The sequence below is a fragment of the Lampetra fluviatilis genome, chromosome 80 (assembly GCF_964198595.1).
Source record: "Lampetra fluviatilis chromosome 80, kcLamFluv1.1, whole genome shotgun sequence".
Taxonomy (NCBI): domain Eukaryota; kingdom Metazoa; phylum Chordata; class Hyperoartia; order Petromyzontiformes; family Petromyzontidae; genus Lampetra; species Lampetra fluviatilis.
Window position 1 is genome coordinate 896,556 of NC_136354.1, and position 25,041 is coordinate 921,596.

Consider the following 25,041-nt stretch of genomic DNA (forward strand, 5'->3'; position numbering starts at 1 on the left):
ATGAAAACAGCGTCACTGAGCAGACAGAGCCCCGCCCCTACAGCTCGTGAGTGTGACGTAGTGAGTGTGACCAGCGGACTGCCACGATGCTGCCAGGTAAGGGTAAACTTGTGTGATGGAGATGCTTCACCTGAAACTCGCCTCCACACGTGTTCGCTATGAACATTGTAGCAATAAGGGACGATCAGTCATTTTTAACATAGCAGGTCTTTATTGTTCTGCAAGTATATTAACGTTAAAACTCGTAGAAACACATGCACACTCGTGTGTGAATGCACACCGCTGTATATACAGTCGTGTTTGGATGCACACTCGTGTGTGTATGTCTACTCGTCCGTGTTTTTTTAAGGAAAGATATGGGAGCAATAACGTACGATCAGTCATCTTTAAAAACAAATCAGGTCTTTATTAATCTGCAAGAAAACGCACGTTAATACTCGTATCGAAATCTTTATTAATACGCATGATCAAACAGTTAAAATATATTCTTAAAATCAAACACGTAAACGTCGATTTCCCCTTTGACGTCCTTTTCGCTTGAAGCCATTCGTCCATAGTTTAAAATTGTTGTGAGAAGATGACAACACATGCCACCTTCTACAATATGATGATGCCTGTGAAATGTTGCTGACCGTGAAAATGCTTCCAACACACAGGGCAATCAAATTGTTTTTATTAAAATAATTACACTATCTTGGAGTAGTGCTGGAAATCACTGATATAATCAATTGCACCTAATAAATTGATCTAACAGAGACACAAACGTGCACATGCCAGGACTTTAACAGAAGTACTCAATACTTTGATTATCCAGCCACTCCAGCAGCCATTTCTCATTATCAACATGCATGGGGTCGAAATAAGAATTGTCGTCAGGGCTCAGTACATCCAGCCATCTCGCAGGATCCAAATGCATGAGGTCGAAGTAGGAATTGTCGTCAGGACTCGTTACATCCACTACATCCACGCAACTCTATGGATCCACCTGCATAGGTTCAAAAGATGCATTTTTTTCGGGACTCATTGCAGCACTTTGTTTCTCACCTTTTGATTTCACTTCCCTATCATTGCTGATCTTCTCATGCTTGTTTCGGGGTGATGACCGTGTTCTCTCCAACGGAGAACAATTGAATGGCTTCTCGCCCGTGTGTGTTTTCTGGTGACTGTGAAGATGTGATTTCTGTACAAATGCCTTCCCACACACAGAGCAATTGAACGGCTTCTCGCCCGTGTGTGTTTTCTGGTGCCTGTGAAGATGTGATTTCCATGCAAATTCCTTCACACACGCAGAGAAATTGAATGGCTTCTTAACCGTGTGTGCGTGGCGCTGTGGAGAGTTTATCTGCTCCATGTGATTGATTCTTCAGAGCAGAGGAACAGTCGCGGGTCTTATTGAGAGTTAAAGGTACCCTTTGAGCTGCGTGGATGTCTGGCTCCAATCGCCAAAAAGCAACTCTCACTAACGTCTAACCGAGACACAGTAACGTCTCCTCCTGTCAGCGGGCATTCAACACTTCACGTGGCCTCAAGGTGCACATGGCCTGGCACAAGCGTCGTGGTGACGTCACCGCCACTTAGTGGCGAATGGCGGTTGTTGTTATTTACACTCGTTTATGTGGATATGTACATGCGTGAATGTGTGTATAGGTATGTACAATAATTTGTTCGCACATTTGTTCGTGTTGTAGAACGCAATCCCTTTGTACGTCTACTGCTGTATATGCACACTCATGTATGTATGCGCACTTGTATGCATGTGCACCCGTGTGTGGATGTATGAAGCAGTGTGTATGCACATTTGTGTATGTTTCTACCGCGCTGTGTATGTCCACTCGTGTGTGGGTGTGTGTACATGGGAGTGTATATGTGTACTCGTGTATGATTATGTATTGGAACAAACAAATTATTTTATATTGTGTCGTACAAAGAATTTAGGGGAACGTGGTAGGAATGCGCCACCACAACAGGGAACTACAGGGATGAGACTCCCCGCTCGTGGTGCTAAATGAAAACAGCGCCACTAAGCAGACAGAGCCCCGCCCCTACAGCTCGTGAGTGTGACGTAGTGAGTGTGACCCGCGGACTGCCACGATGCTGCCAGGTAAGGGTAAACTTGTGTGATGGAGATGCTTCACCTGAAACTCGCCTCCACACGTGTTCGCTATGAACATTGTAGCAATAAGGGACGATCAGTCATCTTTAACATAGCAGGTCTTTATTGTTCTGCAAGTATATTAACGTTAAAACTCGTAGATACACATGCACACTCGTGTGTGAATGCACACCGCTGTATATACAGTCGTGTTTGGATGCACACTCGTGTGTGCATGTCTACTCGTCCGTGTTTTTTAAAGGAAAATATGGTTGCAATAACATACGATCAGTCATCTTTAAAAACAAATCAGGTCTTTATTAATCTGCAAGAAAACTCACGTTAATACTCGTATCGAAATCTTTATTAATACGCATGCTCAAAAAGGAAAGAAACTCGGTAAATTATTTCCCAATAGGGATTCAACAGTTAAAAGATATTCTTAAAATCAAACACGTAAACGTCGATTTCCCCTTTGACGTCCTTTTCGACTGAAGCCATTCGTCCACAGTATAAAATTGTTGTCATTCTGAAATAAGTGAACACTTTTGAACTTATCAGGAAGACATTCATCTGAACACATTATAGGGCATTCACAACATCACTCTAGCTTGAAGTCCTAGTAATAACCGAAAAATATATATAAGAGACACGAATATGACTCTCCAGCCACTCCACGACATCAAGCCATCTCTCAGGATGCAACTGCATGGGGTCGAAAGAGGAATTTCGTTTAGGACTCATGACAACATTTTTACTCTTTGTTTGATGATGCCTGTGAAGTGTTGCTGACCGTGAAAATGCTTCCAACACACAGAGCAATCAAACAGTTTTGTTAAAATAATTACACTAGTTTGTAGTGCTGGAAATCACTGATATAATCAATTGCCCCTAATAAATTGATCTAACAGAGACACAAACGTGCACATTCCAGGACTTTACCAGAAGTACTCAATACTTTGATTATCCAGCAACTCCAGCAGCCATTTCTCATTATCAACCTGCATGGGGTCGAAAGAGGAATTGGCGTCAGGACTCATTACATCCACTACATCCACGCATCTCTCAGGTTCCACCATGCATAGGTTCGAAAGATGGATTTTTTTCAGGACTCATTGCAGCATTTTGTTTTTCACCTTTTGATTTCACTTCCCTATCATTGCGGATCTTCTCATGCTTGTTTCGGGGTGATGACCGTGTGAAGATCTGACTTCCTTGCAAATGCCTTCCCGCACACAGCGCAATTGAATGGCTTCTCGCCCGTGCCATTGCAAGCCTAGTGTTGGAGAATGACCCACTGAAGCTGATATCACAGAGCTAATTCTGAGTACACTTCAAGTGCCCTCTGGTCCGCATAGTAAAGAGCAGGACCCTCCCACATGTTCTTTAAGTAGGAGTAACATTTGTCGAAACAATGTTCTTCTTATATATAGAATTTATCTATATATAAGAAGAACATTACAGCCATGTGATTGGTTATCTTGTGCAGTTGTAGTGACTAACTCGGAGACGATAACCCTTGGAGGTACTTATTTATTAACGAGCACCATCGGGATTAACACGCTTAATATTCCGTCCATCTATTATCGGCGACGCTACTCAGCCAGGACAGACGGTAGGCTGCCTGATTAGCGGCGCTTCGAGATGGTGGAGACGGAGATGACGATGAGAAGAATGGCGACGATGGAATACAGCAGCACAACGGGGTTCACATTCCAAACACAGCCCCAAGGTGCCCCACAGGGGCCCCTCTTACACTGTCACGTGGACTCGCTCCGCCCCGGCCATGCCCCCTTTCTAGAACCTACGAGCGGGTTCTGGTGGGCCCCTCTGTGACATTTCCTCGAGATCCTCCTCGTGCACATCCTGGCTTGCTGACGACAGGACTGCCGTACGCCACAGATCTTCTTTTCTGCCAGCAGCAAATGCTTTGCCACTACAGAGTCAATGCCAACTGGGCTGAGATCCTTAACTTGCTAGACTAGAGAACCCGCTTTGATCACTGGCGGGTGCCAGGTTTCAAACCCTGGTTATCCAGCAGCAGCCTGTATCGTGAGCAGCAGCATTCTTTGAATATTCTGTCAAAAAATTAGATTTTTGAGTGGTGGCACAATTCTTCAAATGCTTTATCATACCTCTGGTGGCAGGACGAATTTTTTCAAGACCAAGTTCTAGAGAGTCCCTTCAGACGATATTTTGGTCTACTCTTCCACATTGGGCAGATGTTTTAGAAGAGCAAGGAGTACCCAAACTTTAACCCACCACACGCACCTTGCTGCTCGATTGTGGCATACCGATTTGTACTGCTAGGTGGACAGAGGCAGGGGGGTTTAATAAACTCAACTATATGTTTCAACTGCTGTGGCAGAAAGAGAACAGAGGGGCAGAGGTGCAGTGGAGCAGAAGGGCAGTGGAGCATTGGACCTGAGGAGACGTGGGACAGTGGAGCAGAGGGGGCACTGCGGCAAAGGGGCAGAGGGAAAGAGGTCATTGGGGCAGTGGAGTAGAGTGGCAGTGTTGTGCAGGAGGCGATTCACCTAAATATATTTTCCCACCACTATTTGTATTTGCTCTGAAGAAGGACCATTTCCCAAAACGTCTCTCATATGTTTGTCCTTGTGTAATGACAGTTACACCTGTTGACATGACAAAGTGACACGTGCTGTCCTGGGAAGGCATTTACGGGTACAGGCACAGAAGTAACAGCCAATCAGGGAAGGAGGCGTATCTGGGGCAAAGGAAACAGGTGGGGTTAGCCAAAATGCTCCGGGAACCTGCTTGAAGGTTCCACGAGAGGGCGTGGCTGGAGGCGGGGCTTAGCCACACCTGGGGGAATATAATGGGGAGCGGACCCGGAGTTCAGGGCTCGTGTGGGGTCCTGGCTGTGTCGCTGTTCACCGAAAACTCTCTCCGTCGTCTGGCCACGTGGAAGATCTCCTGAATGGTTCCATCGCCGTCATCATCATGCCGCCAGCCAGCGGCGAGATGAGTGAGGGCGAGGGGACCACGCTGAGTGATTGGCTCTGCGTGCAGCCAGTAGAGGTGTTATTGCCTAGAGTTATATTCAGTGAGAGGAAGAACCAGTGTTGGCCTGAATTGTGCCCACTGTGAGAAATAAAGAAGAAGTACCCTCTACGTGACGTGTCGAAGAAATCGCTCATTACACTTGTACTGCCACACACACAGCTGGGACACCTCACATCCGAGCCAAGACACATTTACCCAACACAGACAGCACTTGCAAGCAATTCAACGTTATGTTGTTGTCATCATGGGTTTATTTCACAAAGTTTATATAGTACCAGCAACAACAATGGTATTGAATCTTATTCTTTACATGAGTGGCCCTGGGGCTTGCCACGTGGCAGGTTTCGTCAATTGTCTGTACCAGACCCCTCTAGCTCTCTAATCCTGGGTCAGCTGCCCCTTCCATGTCCTGGAAACCATGGCAAGGTCACCCCATGAGGACTGCCTGGATGAAAACCAGCATGGAAGGGGCCCAGGATAGGGACGGCTATGTTTTTTGGCTAGTCCCGTGTGTGTTTGTTGTGTGAGGTGTCTTGATAGCAGTCGTTCCCCACTGTAGTCCTGGCATCTGCTGCTCAGATTCGTTCCACAGCTGTGGTCCCAGTGGCACCGTCTCTCCGGCGAACCATGTGGTGTGTGTGTGACGAGTATCACAGGGTGTGTGGGTGGGTGGCATGTATCACTGGGTGGGTGGGTAGTCTGGTGATAGTGGTCATGGTTGGCAGCGATCCACGACCACAACAACCACCCCTACTGTGTGGTGGACATGCCACCACAAAGCAGCACGCGGCGGAGGAGTGAGGTGATCGCTCTCGCCACGCGAGCAAGGCCCCCTCGCTTCCTCTTCTTTCCCTGCATCACCACCTGCACCTCCTCCACCTCCTGCTTTGTCTCGTCCTCCATCTCCTCCTCTGTCTCGTCCTCCACCACCATCTTCTCTCCATTCTCTGTCTTCTCTATTCTTTTCTCTTGTTCCTCCTCAACCTCCTCGTCCTCCACCACCTCCACCTTCTCCTCTTCCTGTTCCACCTCTGTCTTCTTCTCTATCTTCTCTGCTTGGAAGCACTCTTCTCCAAAGCTTGGAGCAATCAAGCCCTGCACAGGAATGTCAGAGGTGGATGCGGGGGCGGTGGTGATGGCAGCGGTGGTGGTGGCGGTCCTGGCGGTGGTGGCGGTAGCTGTCGTGGCGGTCGTGGCGGCGGCGGCAGCGGTGGTGGTGGTGGTTACTGCGGTGGTTGTGGTGGCGGAAGTGGTGGCGGTGGTGGTGGCGGCGGCGGTGGCGGCGGCAGTGGTGGCGGCGGCGGTGGTGGTGGCGGTGGTGGTGGCAGTGATGGCGGTGGATGCGGTGGCGGCAGCAGCGGTTGCGGTGGTGGTTACTGCGGTGGTGGTGGTGGCAGTGGTGGCGGCGGCAGCGGTGGCGGTGGTGGTGGTGGCGGCGGTGGTGGTGGCGGTGGTGGCGTTGGCGATGGTGGCGTTGGCAGGGGAGGTTGTAGCAGCGGTTGCGGTGGTGGTTACTGCGGTGGTGGTGGTGGCAGTGGTGGCGGCGGCAGCGGTGGCGGTGGTGGTGGTGGCGGCGGTGGTGGTGGCGGTGGTGGCGTTGGCGATGGTGGCGTTGGCAGGGGAGGTTGTGGCGGTGGTGGTGGCAGTGATGGCGGTGGATGCGGTGGCGGCGGCAGCGGTAGCGGTGGTGGTTACTGCGGTGGTGGTGGTGGCGGAGGTGGTGGTGGTGGTGGTGGCGGCGGTGGCGGCGGTGGTGGCAGTGGTGGTGGCGGGTTTTGTGGCAGTGGCGGAAACAGCGTCAGTGGCGGCGGTGGTGGTGGTAGTGGTGATGGCGGTGGCGGCGGTGGTGGTGGCAGGAGTGGGGGTGGAGGTGCCGGCGGTGGCGGTGGTGGTGATGGTAGCAATGCTGGCGAGGCGCTGCTCCTGCTCAAGGCACTTCTTCTCCTCGACGCGTTTCACGTTGGCGAGACACTTCTCCTCCTCCAGATTATTCTCCTCAGCACACTTCATCTCGAGAGGATGCTTCTCATCAATGAAGTACTTCACTTTAATGAGGCGCTTCTTGAGGAGATAGTCTCGGAAGTACTTCTCCTCTGTGCGGCACTTCGCCCTGGCAATGCGCTGCACCTCAAAGAGGCGCTCCTCTTCCATGGTGCATCTTTCTTTGCCAAGGTTCTTTTCCTGGAGATGCTTCACCCCGCTGACGTCCTTCAACTCCCCAATTATCCTCTGATCCAGCAAAAATAAAAAAGGAACATTCAAACATGCACATGCAAGCAAACATTCATACCCACAGGCACGCAAACGTGGACGTGCACATGAACCCAAACAAAAAAACATACTCACACATGTATGTACAGATGCAGCCATCCACATTCAGTCATTCAAACTTGCTTAGTACACACAGACATAATTCATGTGACTGCCTGATATCATTCTGTCTTCATTGGTAATAAATGGCCACTTCAAGTGCCTGCATGAGTGGGACTGTGAAGAGATGGGGTGATGGTGTCGGGACATGGTGTTGTGATATGGAAAGGAGAAGTAGTGGAATGTTATCGAGAGATGGTGTATTGTGATGGTATAGAGGCATGATGAGGCTCTAATATGGTGTATTGAATTGGTGGTCGTGTAGTGTGATGAGAAAAGTGATGGGGAGAGTTGGTGTCGTGATATTTTGGTGTGATGGTGTGGTGACATGGTGTGCTAGTTTTCGAGACAATGTCGTGTGTTTTAACCCTACAGACCCCATACACATCGTGCCCTCTTTTAGCCCCGCCCCCCCTCCCAATACGTTCCATTCATTGGCTACCACATTCTGATAAGCTCCTCCCCCCTCCTCCCTCCTTAACTTGTATTTAAGAACTTGCATCTTAGAATCCCTGCCTCACTTGATACAGCAAATTCAGCTGTGACGGTCCCACCTGGGATGGAGACTTGTGTTGCCTCCGAAACGTCGTGATTTTTATTATTTTATTTTTATTAATTTTTATTTCATTTTATACCTACGTGACTTTACCGAAATAACTAAGTACGAATCATTGCAGTCACGAAAGCTTCAAATCTAGACCCCATACACACCTTTGGGGAGCGATTCTTGTAACTTTGGCCTGGGAAAGGGTCCACCTTATCCATAACGTCCCCCCACGTGGTCGACTGGCACGCCGACTCCCGGGCTATGAAGAACAGAAAATGCATTCAAAGTACGAGTAATGAATTAGAGAACGAAGGACATGGAGTCTCACAGAACTAATTTTGAAATGCCAGTAATTACCTCTTACCACACAACAGGACCTGCTATTGAGAAATAGTCATCACATGGCAGTCAAACTTTACAAGTCATGTTTTTGTCGGCATTTTGAGACCGTAAATTACATAAGCTTGAGACCCCAGTTTGAACAAAGATGGCAGAAACTCAAATCTAAACCCATCCTCTTTGCCACACTCGATCATTACGTCTTCCCATTACCACCAAGCCATGTCTACGAAAAGTAATTCATGAAGGAGCCTCCTCCTCCGCATATAATCCATGTGATGCAGGTATCTGGGACTTACCCTCATAGTCATCCAAGATCTCAGCCCACGTGATTTGTCTGTCCATGTTGTTGGGAAGGAGTAGATTTTGTTTGAAGTTGGATGGCCTGGGGAGGTTGGAACAATGCTCAGATTTAGCAAACTTTTGAATCACTCAATCATCTTAATTAATACATATTTGACCACTCATTGTACCAATCCAATCACTATCGTGACTATACTCTTAGGTTTTTTTTCGGTAAAGTCAGGTAGGTAAAATAGATAAATAATAAAAATAAATGATAAAAATTCTATAAATAATAATAGAAATAAAATAATAAATCATGACGTTTTGGAGGCAACACAAGCTTCATTCATCAGGTGTTAAAAGGCACAGCAAAATAACTGTAGTTATTTATATAATTATATAATATTTATATAATTATATAATAACTACAGTTATTTTGTAGTTATTTATATAATTATATAATATTTATATAATTATATAATAACTACAGTTATTTTGCTGTGCCTTTTTACACCTGATGAAGGAAGCTTGTGTTGCCTCCGAAACGTCATGATTTATTATTTAATTTCTATTATTATTTATATGATTTCTATAATAGAATCTTTATTAATTAATTATTTTGCCTACGTGACTTTACCGAAAAAAAATTAAGAGTATGAATCCTTACAGTCACGAAAGCTTCAAATCTAAAACACTATCGTTACTTTTCTTTTGTTGCTGCTAATCCTACATAATGCACGGGCATAATATGACTTTAAGACCCCCCACCTCCTACGCATTTCACAAGTAGTGACTAATCCCATATCTGAATTTTCCAGAAATATGCTAAATTCATCTGTTGATATGCAAATTACTTTGTCAAATATACGCTGCCAAGCTTGGTGGTGTTCATTCAGTCTTTTCGATAGCCCTGTTCTTCACCTGAGGACGGCTGCTTGCGTTGTGGCCGAAACGTCGTGAGAATTGTATTTTAATATGTTTTATTTTTATTATTTTATTATTTCCCTTCTGCGTGACTTTACCGAAAGAACCAAGAAGACTATCGTGACTGTTGCTTTAAAAGCCCACTCACTCGCTTGTTTGCCCACTCATGTGTGCGCCCGATCACTCACTCATCCACCCACACGAACATGTTTATTTCAACTGCCTATTCCATTAAACATAATCACCAGACTTAACAATGATATTTCACCTCTAATCCCGACATGCATGTTCATGTACAGCCCATTTGTATTAATCGACTGCTTGATAAAAGACCCATATGCCTTGTGGGTCATTAGGGTCATATGACCAAACTTAAATAATTTGTTATTACTGCCACATGTTATTCATATTCTATGCGATTTAAACGGGTTAGTTATGCTCGTTTTAAATGCTGACTCGCCTGGGGTATAAACAACGACAGTAACAGCAACATTTCAGGGCATGCCAAGTAACCCATCTAACCTCGTTGAGGATTCGCTCTCAAAAGGCTTCTTCTGCTGCTCCCTCGTGTGCATTCCTCTCGACTGTGGGTGGAGGCGTGGCTGTGACGTAACAGAGGTGACGTCACTAGCGCGAGGCTCCGCCCCCCACGACCCCGGCTGGCGCATCACGTGGTGCAGTGCTGGTTGTGCGCGGGACCAGAAACAGCAGGTCCTGGGTTCGACTTCAGACTCCGTGTTCTACACAGCGAGGGTGAGTGAATGGGTGAGTGGGTGAGTGAGTGGGTGGGTGAGTGGGTGAGAGATTGGGTGAGTGGGTGGGTGAATGGGTGAGTGAGTGGGTGGTGAAGTGGGTGAGTGAGTGAGTGGGTGGGTGAGTGAGTGGGTTGGTGGGTGGGTGGGTGAGTGAGTGGGTTGGTGGGTGGGTGAGTGAGTGGGTTGGTGGGTGGGTGAGTGAGTGAGTGGGGTGGGTGAGTGGGTGGGTGAGTGGGTGGGTTGGTGAGTGGGTGGGTGAGTGGGTGAGAGATTGGGTGAGTGGGTGGGTGGGTGAGTGAGTGGGTGGGTGGGTGGGTTGGTGGGTGGGTGGGTGAGTGGGTTGGTGGGTGGGTGAGTGGGTTGGTGGGTGGGTGAGTGGGTTGGTGGGTGGGTGAGTGAGTGGGTTGGTGGGTGGGTGAGTGAGTGGGTTGGTGGGTGGGTGAGTGAGTGGGTTGGTGGGTGGGTGAGTGAGTGGGTTGGTGGGTGGGTGAGTGAGTGGGTTGGTGGGTGGGTGAGTGAGTGGGTTGGTGGGTGGGTGAGTGAGTGGGTTGGTGGGTGAGTGAGTGAGTGAGTGGGTGGGTGGGTGAGTGAGTGGGTGGGGTGGGTGGGTGAGTGGGTGGGTGGGTGAGTGGGTGGGTGGGTGAGAGATTGAATGAATGGGTGAGTGGGTGAGAGATTAGCGAGTGGGTGGGTGAGTGAGTGGGTGAGAGATTAGCGAGTGGGTGAGTGGGTGAGAGTTTGAGTGAGTGGATGTGAGTGAATAAGTGGATGAGAGATTGAGTGCGTTAGAGCTTGAGTGAGAGTGGCAGAGTGAGTCAGTGAGTGTGATAGAATGAGACAGTGAGTTAGTGATAGTGAGTTAGTGAGAAAGAGAGAGTGTGGCAGAGTGAGTGAGAGTGTGCAGTTCGTGTTTTGTCGAGGAAGTGTGGCGAGTGTGTGTGTGTGCGTTGTGTAGCTGTGTGTACATCGTGTACGTAGTGTTTGTATTCTCTAATTAGTCAAAATTACGCTACAGAAATTAAACATTTGTCCCCTTGCTTTGTGCTGTCTTTGATGTTGCCATTCATGCGACGATGACAGAAGGGAGGCCTGGCCGTTAGGCCTGCCATACACCTCGGCCTCGGGCTTCACATTCATTATTTTTTTTATTTTTGTATAATTTGAATTATGAACTTGTATTTCATTCATTGAATTAATTGCAAGCGTATAAACACCATCGTATTGGTTTATTCACTATTAAATTAATGGTTTTCTTAATCTATGTAGTTATGTTTAAGTGAGTGAGGTGGTAGTGCTAAGTCTGAATTTGAGTTACATGTAAATTATTGTGCAATGGATTTGTCTGTGTGCACCTATCCTGGCACGGGTAATATGGACTTTGTTATTATTAAGTCGTTAAAGAGATTGTTTATTTGTGTGTCTGTTATGTTTGTGTCAGTTTACATATCTATGTTTGTAGCTGTCTGTGTTAATTCATGATGGGTGGTGATGATGATGGGTGGTGATGATGATGGATGGTGATAATGATGGGTAGGTGGTGGTGGTTGATGACGGGTGACGATGGTTCATGATGGTGATGAATGTGATGGATGGTGATAATAATGGTTGGTGCTGATGATGATGGGTGGTGCTGATGATGGGTAAAGATGACGATCGGTGCTGATGATGATAGGTTATGATGATAATCTGTGGTGATGAGGGGTGCTGATGGTGATGGGTGCTGATGGTGATGGGTGTTGGTGATGATGGGTCATGGTGTTGATAGGTGGTTGATGATAATGGATGGGTGTTTATAATGGTTATGGATAGTGATTTTGATGGTTGGTGATGATGATGATGATGGCTGGAGAGTCAAAGTATTGAGTACTTCTGTTAACTCTTGAAGTCTTGGAATGTGCATGTTTGTGTCTCTGTTAGATCAATCAATGAGGTACAAGTTATTATTTGCGTGATTTCCAGTGCTCCAAGCTCGAGTGATGTTGTGAATGCTCTATAATGTGTTCGGAAAAAAACGTCTTCCTTTAAAGTTCTAGAAGTGTTCACTTATTTCAGGATGACAATAATTTTATATTTCGATAGATGCGATGCTTCGTCTGGTGGTTGTATCATCGGTACTGTTAAATGTGTGGTGTTTATGGTAGAAGGTGCCATGTGTTGTGATCTTCTCACAGCTACTTGCGTGTTGAAGTTCATTCTAGACTTCGTCACGTTAAAGTGGTGCCTTGTAGTCATATCGGATTACTTGTTGATGTGGTGTGATGCGCAGTGGTTGTGAGGTGGTCCAATTCCTGATTTTACTCTATTTGTTAAGTGGTCTTGCTGAGCTAAAGTTAGAGAATGACTGTGATCATAACTTTGCTCAATATAAAAAAACACATTTTCCTCATTGTTTAATAAAAACTACTGCAGATTATAGGTTTCAGGATGTACGTGGATTTCAGGTTCGTTGTTCCTGTGTTTGATGCCTTTGACTTTAATCGATAACGATGTCAAAGGGGAATGATAAATCCACGTTTGCGTGTTTGATTTTGAGAAGATTTTAAACTATTACATTCCTGAAAATAAAATAATTTGTCTCGTTCCTTAACTGTTTGACCAAACGCATATTAACAAAGATTTCGATACGAGTTTTAACGTAAATATCTTTGCTTTCGCAATCGGTGGGAGTGTGTGGGCAGAGCTGTCAACCCCTTAGCAGTGCCCGACCTCATCACGGGCCCGTTGGGACCCACAAAGTCCCAGCAGATGGGAGAAACACAAACAAATAGTATAACTAGTACAACTACTACTGTTACTACCACACTAGTATAACTAGTATAACTACTACTGTTACTACCACATCGTAGTGTTATTATAACTAGTATAACTACTACTGTTACTACCACATCGTAGTGGTAGTAAAACTAGTATAACTACTGTTACTACCACACTGTAGTGGTAGTATAACTAGTATAACTACTACTGTTACTACCACACTAGTGTTATTATAACTAGTATAACTACTACTGTTACTACCACACTGTAGTAGTATAACTAGTATAACTACTATTGTTGCTACCACACCGTAGTATAACTAGTACTGTTACTAACACCGCAGTGCTATTATTACTACTGTTAGTACAACACTACCGCTTAGCCGCATCACACGTGTTCACTCACGTATACATTCGTGCACACGTGTACGCTCAACAACAGCCGCCATTCCCCACTAAGTGGCGGTGATGTCACCAAGGTGCCAGGCTAGGTGCGCTTGAGACCACGTGAAGTGTTGAAGGTTCACTGACACGAGGTCACGGGACACACCCAGATGCCCTGGGTTGACTGAGATGCCTGGTGGATGCACCAGCTGTGTCCTTTACTGCGCCAACTTGCTGTATTTTATCCACCCAGCTCTCCGTTCATTGTTGTGAGCACCGCTCCTCTGCCCTGAGCTGTTGTTGGAGTGCGACTGCCTCCAACTGCCCAGTAGCGTCTTTGACAAGCCTCCTCCATAGAGGTCAATCTTGGCACCGCTGGTACCGATCTTCAGCAAGTCCACTCAGCTCCATATCCTCCCGTACTGCATCAGTCCATCTCTACTCCAGCCCACTTCTTGCACCTTTTAACCTCTCCAACTGGACAAACAGTAACAGCTTGGGCATGAGGTGGTGGGGCATGAGGGCTACATGACCTAGTGAATGCAGCGTTGCCTGCTGGAGGAGCTCATTGATGGGACTGTCGCGGTCTTTCTCGGATTTGTGAGCTCCTCACACAATCCATCCTGGTTAAACCAGGGATGGATCGTAAGCAGGCCAGCCTAAATCTTTCTCACCAGCGCAGATGTTCCATGAGGGGTCAACATTTCACAAGTATAGAGAAGGAAGGGCATGACTGTGGTTGAGACGATCCAAAGCTTCGTGTGGAGTGACATCAGGTACCTTCCACACAGCATTACACAGCCGATGAATAGATAATACCGCCTCAGCTGTCAAACCGGAGCTGGTCATGAGCACACTGCCCAGATGTGGGAAAACTCTCCACTTTCCACTCTACAAATGCTCCATTGTAGATAAGACAACAACAACCGCCATTCGCCACTATGTGGCGGTGACGTCACCACGACGCTTGTGCCAGGCTATGTGCACCTTGAGGCCACACACACGTGCACACTTGTACATTTACACACTTGCACACATATGCAGTGCACACTCGCACACATGTACACACGTAAAGACAAAGGTCTTATAGCCTACACAGAATATTAGGTCAAGTGCGCACCTATCAAGGACGGCACTGCACACAAGGGAGGTGGTGTGACCGGCGCCATGGCCGGCCGCCTTCGTCTCCCCCGTGCTGACGTTCACTACACGCCACACCAGGTTCTCGTATTCATCTGAATCTAAGTAAGTTTGTAAATTTGTAAATGCGCAACTTTTATAAGCCAGGTGGTCACGAGGAGCGCACAGGGAGATGGGAAATCGGTTCTGATGTTTGCTGTCGCCATTCTTAACCGTGAGTTTGACTCGAACTCGGCTCGCCGGGTCAGTAGCACGGTGCGCTCTCTGCTACGTGAGCGCCGATGCCGCGTCAGTTGTTTCTGTCACAGTTGTTGCCGCTACTGCTCGCACCCGTCGCCCTCATCATCGTCCTCCTCGTCATCGTTGTTACCTCTTCTTTCGGTAAAGTCAAGTAGAAGGGAAATAATAAGATAATAAACATAAAACATAAAATAATTCTCACGACGTTTCGGCCACAACGCACGCAGCCGTCCTCAGGTGAAGAACAGGTCTGTCGGAAAGGCAGCGTCTGAATGACGCTGTCTTTCCGCGTCTGAATGACGCTCTTTCCGACAGACCTGTTCTTCACCTGAGGACGGCTGCGTGCGTTGTGGCCGAAACGTCGTGAGAATTATTTTATTACGTTTATTTTTTTATTCTTTCCCTTCTACGTGACTTTACCGAAAGAAGCAAGAAGATGAATCTCTGCAGTCACGAAAGCTTTCAATCGAAATCGTTGTTACCGCTCAGAGACCCGGCATCTCGTCTGGCGGCCGCCCGCAAGCGGACGTCCCCTTACTTCCAGACCCTCGCCGTGGCCGACTCGCAGCGCCAGCGCCCCGAGCCGGCCTCCCTGAGCTCGCGGGAGGATCTCGACCTTATTACAGTTGGCCAACTCGGAATTGGAGCTGGAGCAAACGTCTCCAAGTCAGCAGCCTCTCACCAGCGGTGTGACGGTTCAGAACTGGTTTCTACTGCATTGCACACAATACCCACTTGACCACTCGATGTCCGATCACGGCCACGAGGCACCACTCCGCTACTGCTTACACAATCATCTGGCTCGACGACCTCTATCCAATCAGAGCGGTCTACATCGGCCGCTTGTACTGCCACCCATGCACCCACCACTCGCTCTGCCTGCCTGTCGATTGCCTTCAACCCAATGGCTTTGAATACACCACACAATTTCATTGGCTCTGGGAGAGTAAGCAGACCTCGGTTTAGTGCTTAGATGGGAGACTCCCTGGGAATACCGGGTGTTGTGGGCTTAGGCCACAAGGTGACTAGTCGAAGGTGTACATGGATGGATTCTTGATTCCATCTATCCTTGTCATTGAGGTGTATCCTCGTCGTATTCATGACATTCTACTTGGTACCGTTTCCTCCCATATGCACAACTAAATGCAATTGGCCAAACATTCCAATGTAGCAGGAGCCTCCTGATAATGTCTTGAGACTCAGTAAGGCTCTCCTGCTTGGTTTACACCACGCGAACGACTGCGGCTGTTGATCGCGCAGCTCCCCCCGCGACGATCCCCTCCACGCTGTCCGTGGCTCCCCCTCTCACCGCAGCCTTGCCCAACCGCAAGGTGAGCTGTTCGACTGCTGCCAGTAGTTGGTCAGCCATCCCATCACCTCGCTCCACCCCTCCATGATTTGTAGCTGCTGTCGGTCGCCTGCACCCCCCCCTCCCCTAGTTGCCACCGCAGCTTCCTCTTCACTTAGAGGGTTGTTGACCAGGACCCCGCCTCCCGGGGCTGACTGAAGGAAGGTCTCCCCCTCGTCCTTTCCTTTGTCAAAGGTCGTCTCGGGTGGGTTCTTCCCTCGGTTATACCGTGACATGATGGTACCCCACTTCTGACACCAGTTGTAATGACACCAGGAGACACGTTTCTTGTCGGTGATCTTCATTGAAGGCACGAACACTTGACAGGCGAATACCCCGGCTTCAGCAGCCCCGAGCCTCTCGTTTTCGACACGTTTTATCCTATGCGTGGCCATCCCTTAACCCGTGACCACGCCCCCTCTCTAGAACCTTCTCGATGGCTCTTGGTCCCTGATCCACACCTGCTCCCTTCTGTCACTTGGCCACAGCCTTATTCTCGATCCTTCTCATAGACCGCAGATCGTTCACCCTGTCTATTCATTAACCTGTAATTACCCATTGTGGCCCCTAGTCTCTTCCATTGCTAATTCCCCTGTCATTACCCCCTGTGACCGCTAGTCCCCTGTACTGCATTTACACATGCACCCATCCACCCAATCACTAAAAAACTCACCAACTCAATCATCCACTCACTGATCCATTCACTCACCGACTCACTCAGAAATTCACTGACCAACCCACTCATTCACATCCACTCTCTCAGGTACTCATTTGAAACTGGTGTTGACTGTGAGAGGGAATCAAGCCTGGGTCACCAGGCTCGTAGCGCAGCACACTCACCGCTACACTACACTCGTTCGCACAAACTTACTCTCACAAACTGACTTGCGCACACAAACTCACTCGCACACGCAAACTCTCTCACAAACTCGCACACAAAGACATACATTCCATGTATGGGATTCATTGTATAGCCTGAAGAGACTGTTGAGGTAAGTGCTGTTAGCAATCACTTATGAAGACCGAATCAGCACACTAAGGGGTGAGTAGGTTTCGATTTAAAGCTTTCGTGACTGCAGGGATTCATTTTCTTGGTTCTTTCGGTAAAGTCACGTAGAAGGGAAGTAAAAAATAATAACAAAACAATTCTCACGACGTTTCGGCCACAACGCAAGCAGCCGTCCTCAGGTGAAGAACAGGTCTGTCGGAAAGACAGCGTCATTCAGACGCTGTCGCCTCGACAGACCTGGTTTTCTCCTGAGGACGGCTGCTTGCGTTGTGGCCGAAACGTCGTGAGAATTGTTTTATTATGTTTCATTTTTATTATTTTATTACTTCCCTTCTACGTGACTTTACCGAAAGAACTAAGAAGAGTGAGTAGGTGGCTTTAGAGTTCAGTTGTATTCACTGGGTCTCCCGTAGGGTTCAGTGTTACTCACTGGGTCTCCTATATAGGGTTCAGTGTTACTCACTGACACTCCAATAGGGTTCGGTGTTACTCACTGGAGCTTCCATAGAGTTCAGAATTCGTCACTGACGCTCCCTTCGGGTTCAATGTTACTCACTGACACTTCCATAGGGTTCAGTGTTACTCACTGGAGCTCGTTTAAGGTTTCTGTGTTACTGGAGCTCCCTTAGGGTTCAGTGTTACTCACTGGTGTTCCCTTAGGGTTCAGTGTTACTCACTGAGGCTCCCATAAGGCAGAGGTGTGGACTCGAGTCATGTGACTTGGACTCGAGTCAGACTCGAGTCATGAATTTGATGACTTGCGACTCGACTTGGACTTGCATAACAATGACTTTGTCCCACCTCTGCCATAAGGTTCCCATAGGGTTCATTGTTCATCACTGGGTGTTCCATAGGGTTGTTGTCACATTCTAAGTACAAGTACATATTTTTGTTATCAAATTACAAGTAGAAGTTATTATCGTTACTATCAAGTTACAAGTAAAATGATTATTATGTCGTAAGTACAAGTAATTATTGTCACGTTACAAATAGAAATGAGTATTATTGTTATCACTTTATAAATAATTATTGTTCTTGTCAATCACACAGTGCTAGATTACAGGCACACTCCTGTAATCTGGCACTGTGGAAGGTAGAGAGGGTTGGTGGATCCCCGCACAGTGAATGTTGTGAAACCCACTTCCCTTGGGCGTCTAGGTGCCATCACCTGTCTCGCCAGGAGAAGACAGTACAGCAAGTGGGATGGTCGCCATCTTCACCTATACAGTTTACAGTGTTTCCCCATCGTAAGTGTGGAGTTTCTCCGGGTGCTCCGGTTTCCCTCCACTTGTATAAGTGCTCGTCATTCATTGGGCGAAATATCTTAAAATAAAAACTCAATTCAGAACCTTACTATGACTCAGTGTGGCTTTCCTGGAATAAGTCTATTATTATAAAACATTACAGGAATTTAATATTCAATTCTGATTCCGCAACCCTCAATACCCTTTTTAAGTTCAATTTGTGCATGTCTAAAGACATGATGACACCTGCTGGTTAGAAAAGGGAAGCACGGGTACAGGCACCGCTGTAGCAACATCCAATCCGAAAGGGAGAGGTATCTGGGCCAAATGTAATGGGTGGGGCTGGCCGGGATGCTCCGGGAACCCGCTCGATGGTTCCACGATAGGGCGTGGCCAGAGGCGGAGCCTAGCCGCGCTTGCGGTGATATAAGCGGGGGCGGAGGAGGGCTCGGGGGTTCGTGTGTGGAGTCTTTGCTCGCCGTCATCTCTCTCCATCGTCCGAGCACGTGGAAGATCTCCTGCGGCTTCCATCACCCTCCCCGGCACGCCACCAGCCAGTGGCGTGGCCGAGTGCGGATGGTGGAACCACGCTGAGTGATCGGCCGTGTGTGTGTAGCCCGTAGAGACGCTAACATCCAGTGTTGTACTCAGTGAGAGATAAGCTGTTGTGCCCGTATATGAATAAAAGAAGTACCCTCTACACGACGTGTTACGGAAGTCGCTCATTATGCATGTAAGACTCACACAAACATCCATACTCAGAGACCCATGGATTTCAACAGACATCCATAGACTCCAACACACAGACTCACACAGTGACCTTATAGACTCACACAGAGACCCCATAGCCTCACACAGAGATCCATACATTCAAAGAGACCAAAAAACTCACACCTAAATCCATAGATTCGTACAGAGGCAAATAAGAATAAAAATAAAAAAGTATTTATTTTGTACTGAAAGAATCTAACGAGCAATAAAGATATTTTTCAACGATGTGCAGTCAGGCGGGTCAAAATGTAACAACAAAAATAGAATACAAAACACAACAGGAGAGGTAAACAAATTATTTACATATATACAAATGAAACTAAACAATGTTTTATCTTACCATGGCTATACCTCGAAACACTTAACCCTCTAAACCTACAACCCTCTAAACCCATAACCTTCTAAACCATAAAACTCTACCCTTAACCCTCTCATCCTCAAAACCGTAACGTTCTAAAACTCTCAATTCCTAACCTAAATCCCAAACCTTCTAAACCCCAACCCTCTTAAACACCTAACCTTCTAAACCCCTAACTCTCTAAACCCGTATACCCTAAAATACCAACCCTCTTAACATCTAACTCTTTAAACCCTTTAACTCTTTAAGTTCATGTAAATGTGAATGCGTGATTACACCCGCCACCACCCGACAGCCAATTCATACATTTTATCACGTGACCAAAAAATGCCAATTTGTTTCTACTTTAGCACACCGCTGTGTTGGAGACTTAAAAAACCCCCTTTTATTACAGATAATATTAAGTGTAGGTGTTAAACCCTCTCATCCCTGGCCCTCTAACCCCTTAACCCTTGAAAATCCTCAAATCCATAACATTCTAAATCCCTAATTCCCTAAACACCCCGAAATCTTTAAACTCCTAAACCCATAACCTTATAAATGACTAAACTCCTAAACCTCTAAACCACTAAACCTCTAACAATCGAAATCCATAAACCCTTGACACCTCTAAACACCTAACTTTCTAAACCCCCTCACCATCTAAAACACGAACCCTCAAAACACCAAACCCTCTAAACCCTTTCCCTGAAAACTCTAACCCTCTAAACCCCTAACCCTCTAAACCCCGAACGCTCTAAACCCCTCTTTCAACCCCTAACCTTATAAACCTTTAAAAACCAACCCTCTAAACACCTAACCATCTAAACCCCTAACCTTATAAACTCTAACCTTCTAAAACCCTAAATCCCCAACCTTCTAAATCCCAACCCATCTAAACTCCAATCCTCTAAACCAGAGGTCCCCAACCTCTGGGCCACGGACCGGTATCGGTCCGTGGCATGTTAGGAACCGAGCCGCACAGCAGTCGGTGAGCGGTGGGCGAGCGAGCGAAGCTTCATCTGTATGTACAGCCACTCATCGCTCGCATTACTGTCTGAGCTCCGCCTCCTGTCAGATCAGCGGCGGCATTAGATTATCATAGGAACGCGAACCCTACTGTAAACTGCGCATGCGAGGGATCTAGGTTGCACACTCCTGATGAGAAGTCAGAATCCGACACTTATTTTAGTCCGCGCATGGCCCGCCCACTTCCGTCTGCGCCTCTTTCCCGCACTGCGCAGTTTTGGTAAGCTCACAAGCTAACCCTAGCCAAAATGAGTAAAAAACAAACATCGCTGCAGAGCTTCTTTGAAAAGGGGGAAAGACCCAATGGTGACCCCCCCCCCCCCCCTCCAGTCCATGAAAAAATTTCTTCCACGAAACCGGTCCCTGGTACCAAAAAGGTTGAGGACCGCTCCTCTTAACCACTCACCCTCTAAACCCCAAAACCACTAAAACCATAACCCTTTACAACCCTAACCCTCTCATACCATAATAAAGGTTTGTTGGGTTAGATTGTGTAAATATAAATGCGTCGTTAAACCCGCCACCATCCGACAGCCAATTAGTGAATCTTGATTTGAAGCTTTCGTGACTGCAGGAATCCATACTCTTTGATTCTTTCGGTAAAGTCACGTAGTTAGAAATAAAATAAATCACGACGTTTCGATCGCAACACAAGCGGTCGTCATCAGGCAAAGGAGTCAGCCTCTAAAGGCAAACAGTTTATAAGAGTTTGGGATGGGCATAGCCCAAGTGTATCAACACCACCAGGAGCATGGGTGGTGCACAAGTGCCAATGCAGCAACAATGCCAATGTCGCAACAATGCCAATGCAGCAACAATGCCAATGCAGCAACAATGCGAATGCAGCAGCAATGCGAATGCAGCAACAATGCCAATGCAGTGGGTGAGAGAGCTGCCGTGGCAAGAGGTTTTATAGGTAAGAAAGGGGGGGGAGTAGCAAGGGGGGAGAGAGAGAGGGGGGAGTGGGGTAAGGGGATAGGGGGAGGGCTACCTGAGTGCTAAGGGGATAGAGGACGTGAAGCCTGGGGGGGGGGGGGGGAGAGTGAGTGGGCGGGGATTCAAGTGGGAGGCTAGGAACGCTGGGGATGCAGGGGGAAATTAACCCGGAAAAATAGACCAGTACCCGGCAGATATGATGGAACAACCATGAACAATTAAGGTTTTACCTGGTTAATAACATCCTTCCAATGATTGCTAAATTTGTATCCATCTTCTCGGTTGAAGTTATGTCTATATTTATAAAAATGTATGGCTTCATGAACAAACCTTTGGTAGTAGCCCGAAGGTTTGCAGAGTACCTTGGTTTCGGAAAAAACAATATCATGCGAGCCCACAACGTGAAAACAAGGGTCAGCCACGGCAGAGGTATTGGTTCTGCCGTGTTTCAGATCTCTCTTGTGTTCGCGAATACGGTCCGAGACATGTCGTTTCGTTTCCTCAATGTAGCTGCTACCGCAGGTACAAGTCAGTTTGTAGACTCCAGATGGGATTAGATCATGGATTAAGAAGGTACTCCACTTCGGCCAATCGTTTCCACTATCAACTCACCTACCTACAAACTGGCCCGTTTTCTGTCTGATACCTTGCTTTCATTCATGGGCAAGACTACCTTAGCAGTACGTAACAGCTCACTTGGTCTCTCTAATAAAGGACATTTCACTGTCCCCAGATTATTTGCTCGTCAGCTTTGATGTAATTTCTCTGTTGTTCAAGGTTCCGGTACCTGACACTTTAGCAATAATTGAAGATTTAGTCCAACATGGACTGAATCTTGATGTACCTACTCTGGTTAGGCACTGCCTTACCAACACTTACTTCACCTGGAATGGTACTTTCTACAAACAAAATGAAGGTACCCCCATGGGTTCTCCCTCATCACCAGTGATAGCGAATGTTTTCCTGGATAAATTTGAAACAAATGCCATCCAGACATCCACCCTTCCTTGTGAAAGAGATATGTAGATGACACTTTCGTCATTTGGCCACATGGCCTGCCAGCATTGAACCAATTTCTCAACCACATCAATTCCATACACCCATCCATCAAATTCACCATGACAGTGGAGAAGGATGGTAAGCTACCATTCCTGTATGTTTTGTTTGAGAAGAGACCTGACAGCTCGTTGGGACACTGTCTATAGGAAAGCCACCCACACATATTCCTTTCTGAAACCTGATTCCCACCACCATCCGGCACAGAATAATCCCCTCATCAAAACACTACACCATAGGGCCCACTGCATTTCCGACCAACACCACCTAGCCAGTGAACTGGAACACGTACACGAGGCCCTCAAGATGAATGGGTACTCGGACCGCATTATTAGCAAAGCTGTTTCTCCAACTATGAAGAAACAACCCCCTGAGAAGGTAATCAAAACCATCACGTTACCATACATAGCAGGTGTTGCCAAAAAGATTTCCAAAATCTTAAACAAACTCAAGATCCAGGTCCGATTCAATACAGTACACAAAATCCGTGATCTAATCCCATCTGGAGTCTACAAACTGAGCTGTACCTGCATTAGCAGTTACATTGGGGAAACAAAACGACATGTCTCGGACCGTGTTCGCGAACACAAGGCAGATCTGAAACACGTCAGAACCAATACCTCTGCCGTGGCTGAACATTGTTATAACGCTGTGGGCTCGCATGATATTGTTTCTTCCGAGACCAAGGTACTCTGCAAACCTTCGGACTCCTATCAAAGGTTTGTTCATGAAGCCATCCAGATATATAAAATAGACGTAACTTTAACCGACAAGATGGATACAAATTGAGCAATCATGGGAAGGATGTTATTAACCAGGTAAACCCTTAATTGTTCATGGTTGTTCCATCAGATCTGCCGGGTACTGGTCTATTTTTAAATCCTTTATATTAAGTTCGCTTGCTTGCTTGCTTGCGTGCTTGCGTGCTTGCTTGCTTGCGTGCTTGCTTGCTTAGGACCGTGCAAATCTTTTGCTCGTTTTTAAACCCACTTCCCGTGATCCAATCGAGCTGACATTTTCCACACAGACTCGTTGTGACAGACAATTAATGTTCGTGAAAATTCCCAAAATGTTACACTTTTTAGGCAAAAAAAAAATATTTTACATATATTCAAATAGAACTCATTCATTGCTTTGGCTGAACGTCACAGTATAAGAGCCCAGAGCGTAACCCCTCCACAGGCCGTGGCGGAGTAGCGCAGTTGGTAGCGCCCTCGCTTCCCATGCCAAAGGTCGCGGGATCGATCCCCGTGTCCTCCACAGGCGAATATATTTTTAAATCCTTTATATTAAGTTCGCTGCCACGCATATAAAGGATTTATAGTGAAAAACTTTGTTTTTACGGGTTAGGCTCATTCCGTGTTATTTCCCCCCGCATCACCAGCGTTCCCAGCCTCCCACTTGCAGCCCCGCCCACTTCCCCCCCGCTTTACATCCTCTTTCCCCTTAGCGCTCATGCACTGCCCCCTCATCCCCCTACCCCCCCTCTCTCCCCCCTTGCTCCTCTCCTCTTTCTTACCTATGTAATGCGGGCGTAAGCGACCTTCCGGAGGTGACGTCACGGAGGGTGGAGTCATGTGACGTGGGGGGAAGGTTCGGGGCTTTTAAGCGGGTAAACCGGAAGGGGAAGGCAGTCGGGGTGTGAGCGGAAAAGAGTGAGGCCACGCGGGCAAGTGTGGAGAGGGGGGGCGCCGACGGCCATCGGGAGCCAACCCCGAAGATAAGAGGAAGCTGCGGAGTGTGTGCAGCTGGGGAGGAGACAGCCAGGAGGGCTGCGTGTTAGAGGCAGCGGTGTGGCTGCCAGGAGGAGCTGCGGAGAGAGAGAGAGAGGGGGCTGCTTGTTAGAGGCAGCGGTGTGGCTGCCAGGAGGAGCTGCGGAGAGAGAGAGAGAGAGCAAGAAGCTGTGAGAGCTGCGGAGGGAGAAGAGCAGCAGAGAGTACAGCCAAGGGGGGCTGTGTGAGAGAAACAGCAGCGGAGCTGCTGTTGTGGATCGGGCCGACATTGGAGTCAGCACCGTGGAGAAGCTACAGAGTAAAGACAGCCGTGTGGGTGTACAGCACGAACCGAATAATAAAGGACACTGAGCCAGACATCGTGGTCCAGTCGTTTATTACACTGGCGTCAGAAGTGCAACGGCATGTCGAAACAAGTGAGGAAGAAAGTTACTCCGGCGCCTGCATCGGCTTCTTCGTCCGACGACGACGAACTCCCTCCAACCATGGATCCTGTTGGGGTGGTGGAGGAGAGCCCGGCTGAGGCGACCACGGGAACAGGAGTGGAGGATGTTGGCGCGGTGGCGGGTCCGTCCACATCATCAGACGCGGATCAACGATGGCAAGCGATGGCGGTACAACTGGAGGCACTTAAGGACGTCCTGGCGCATCTATGCCATCTCGTCGCGCCAGGGACGATGGATGATGCAAGTGGTGCTCCGCGGGCCGCCACGTTGCCTGTC

At 47.6% G+C, this 25,041-nt stretch overlaps 1 pseudogene; it reads right to left on the minus strand.

The window, feature by feature from the left end:
• LOC144953664 (uncharacterized) overlaps positions 1–25,041 on the minus strand; it is a 564,993-nt pseudogene that overhangs the window by 369,603 nt on the left and 170,349 nt on the right.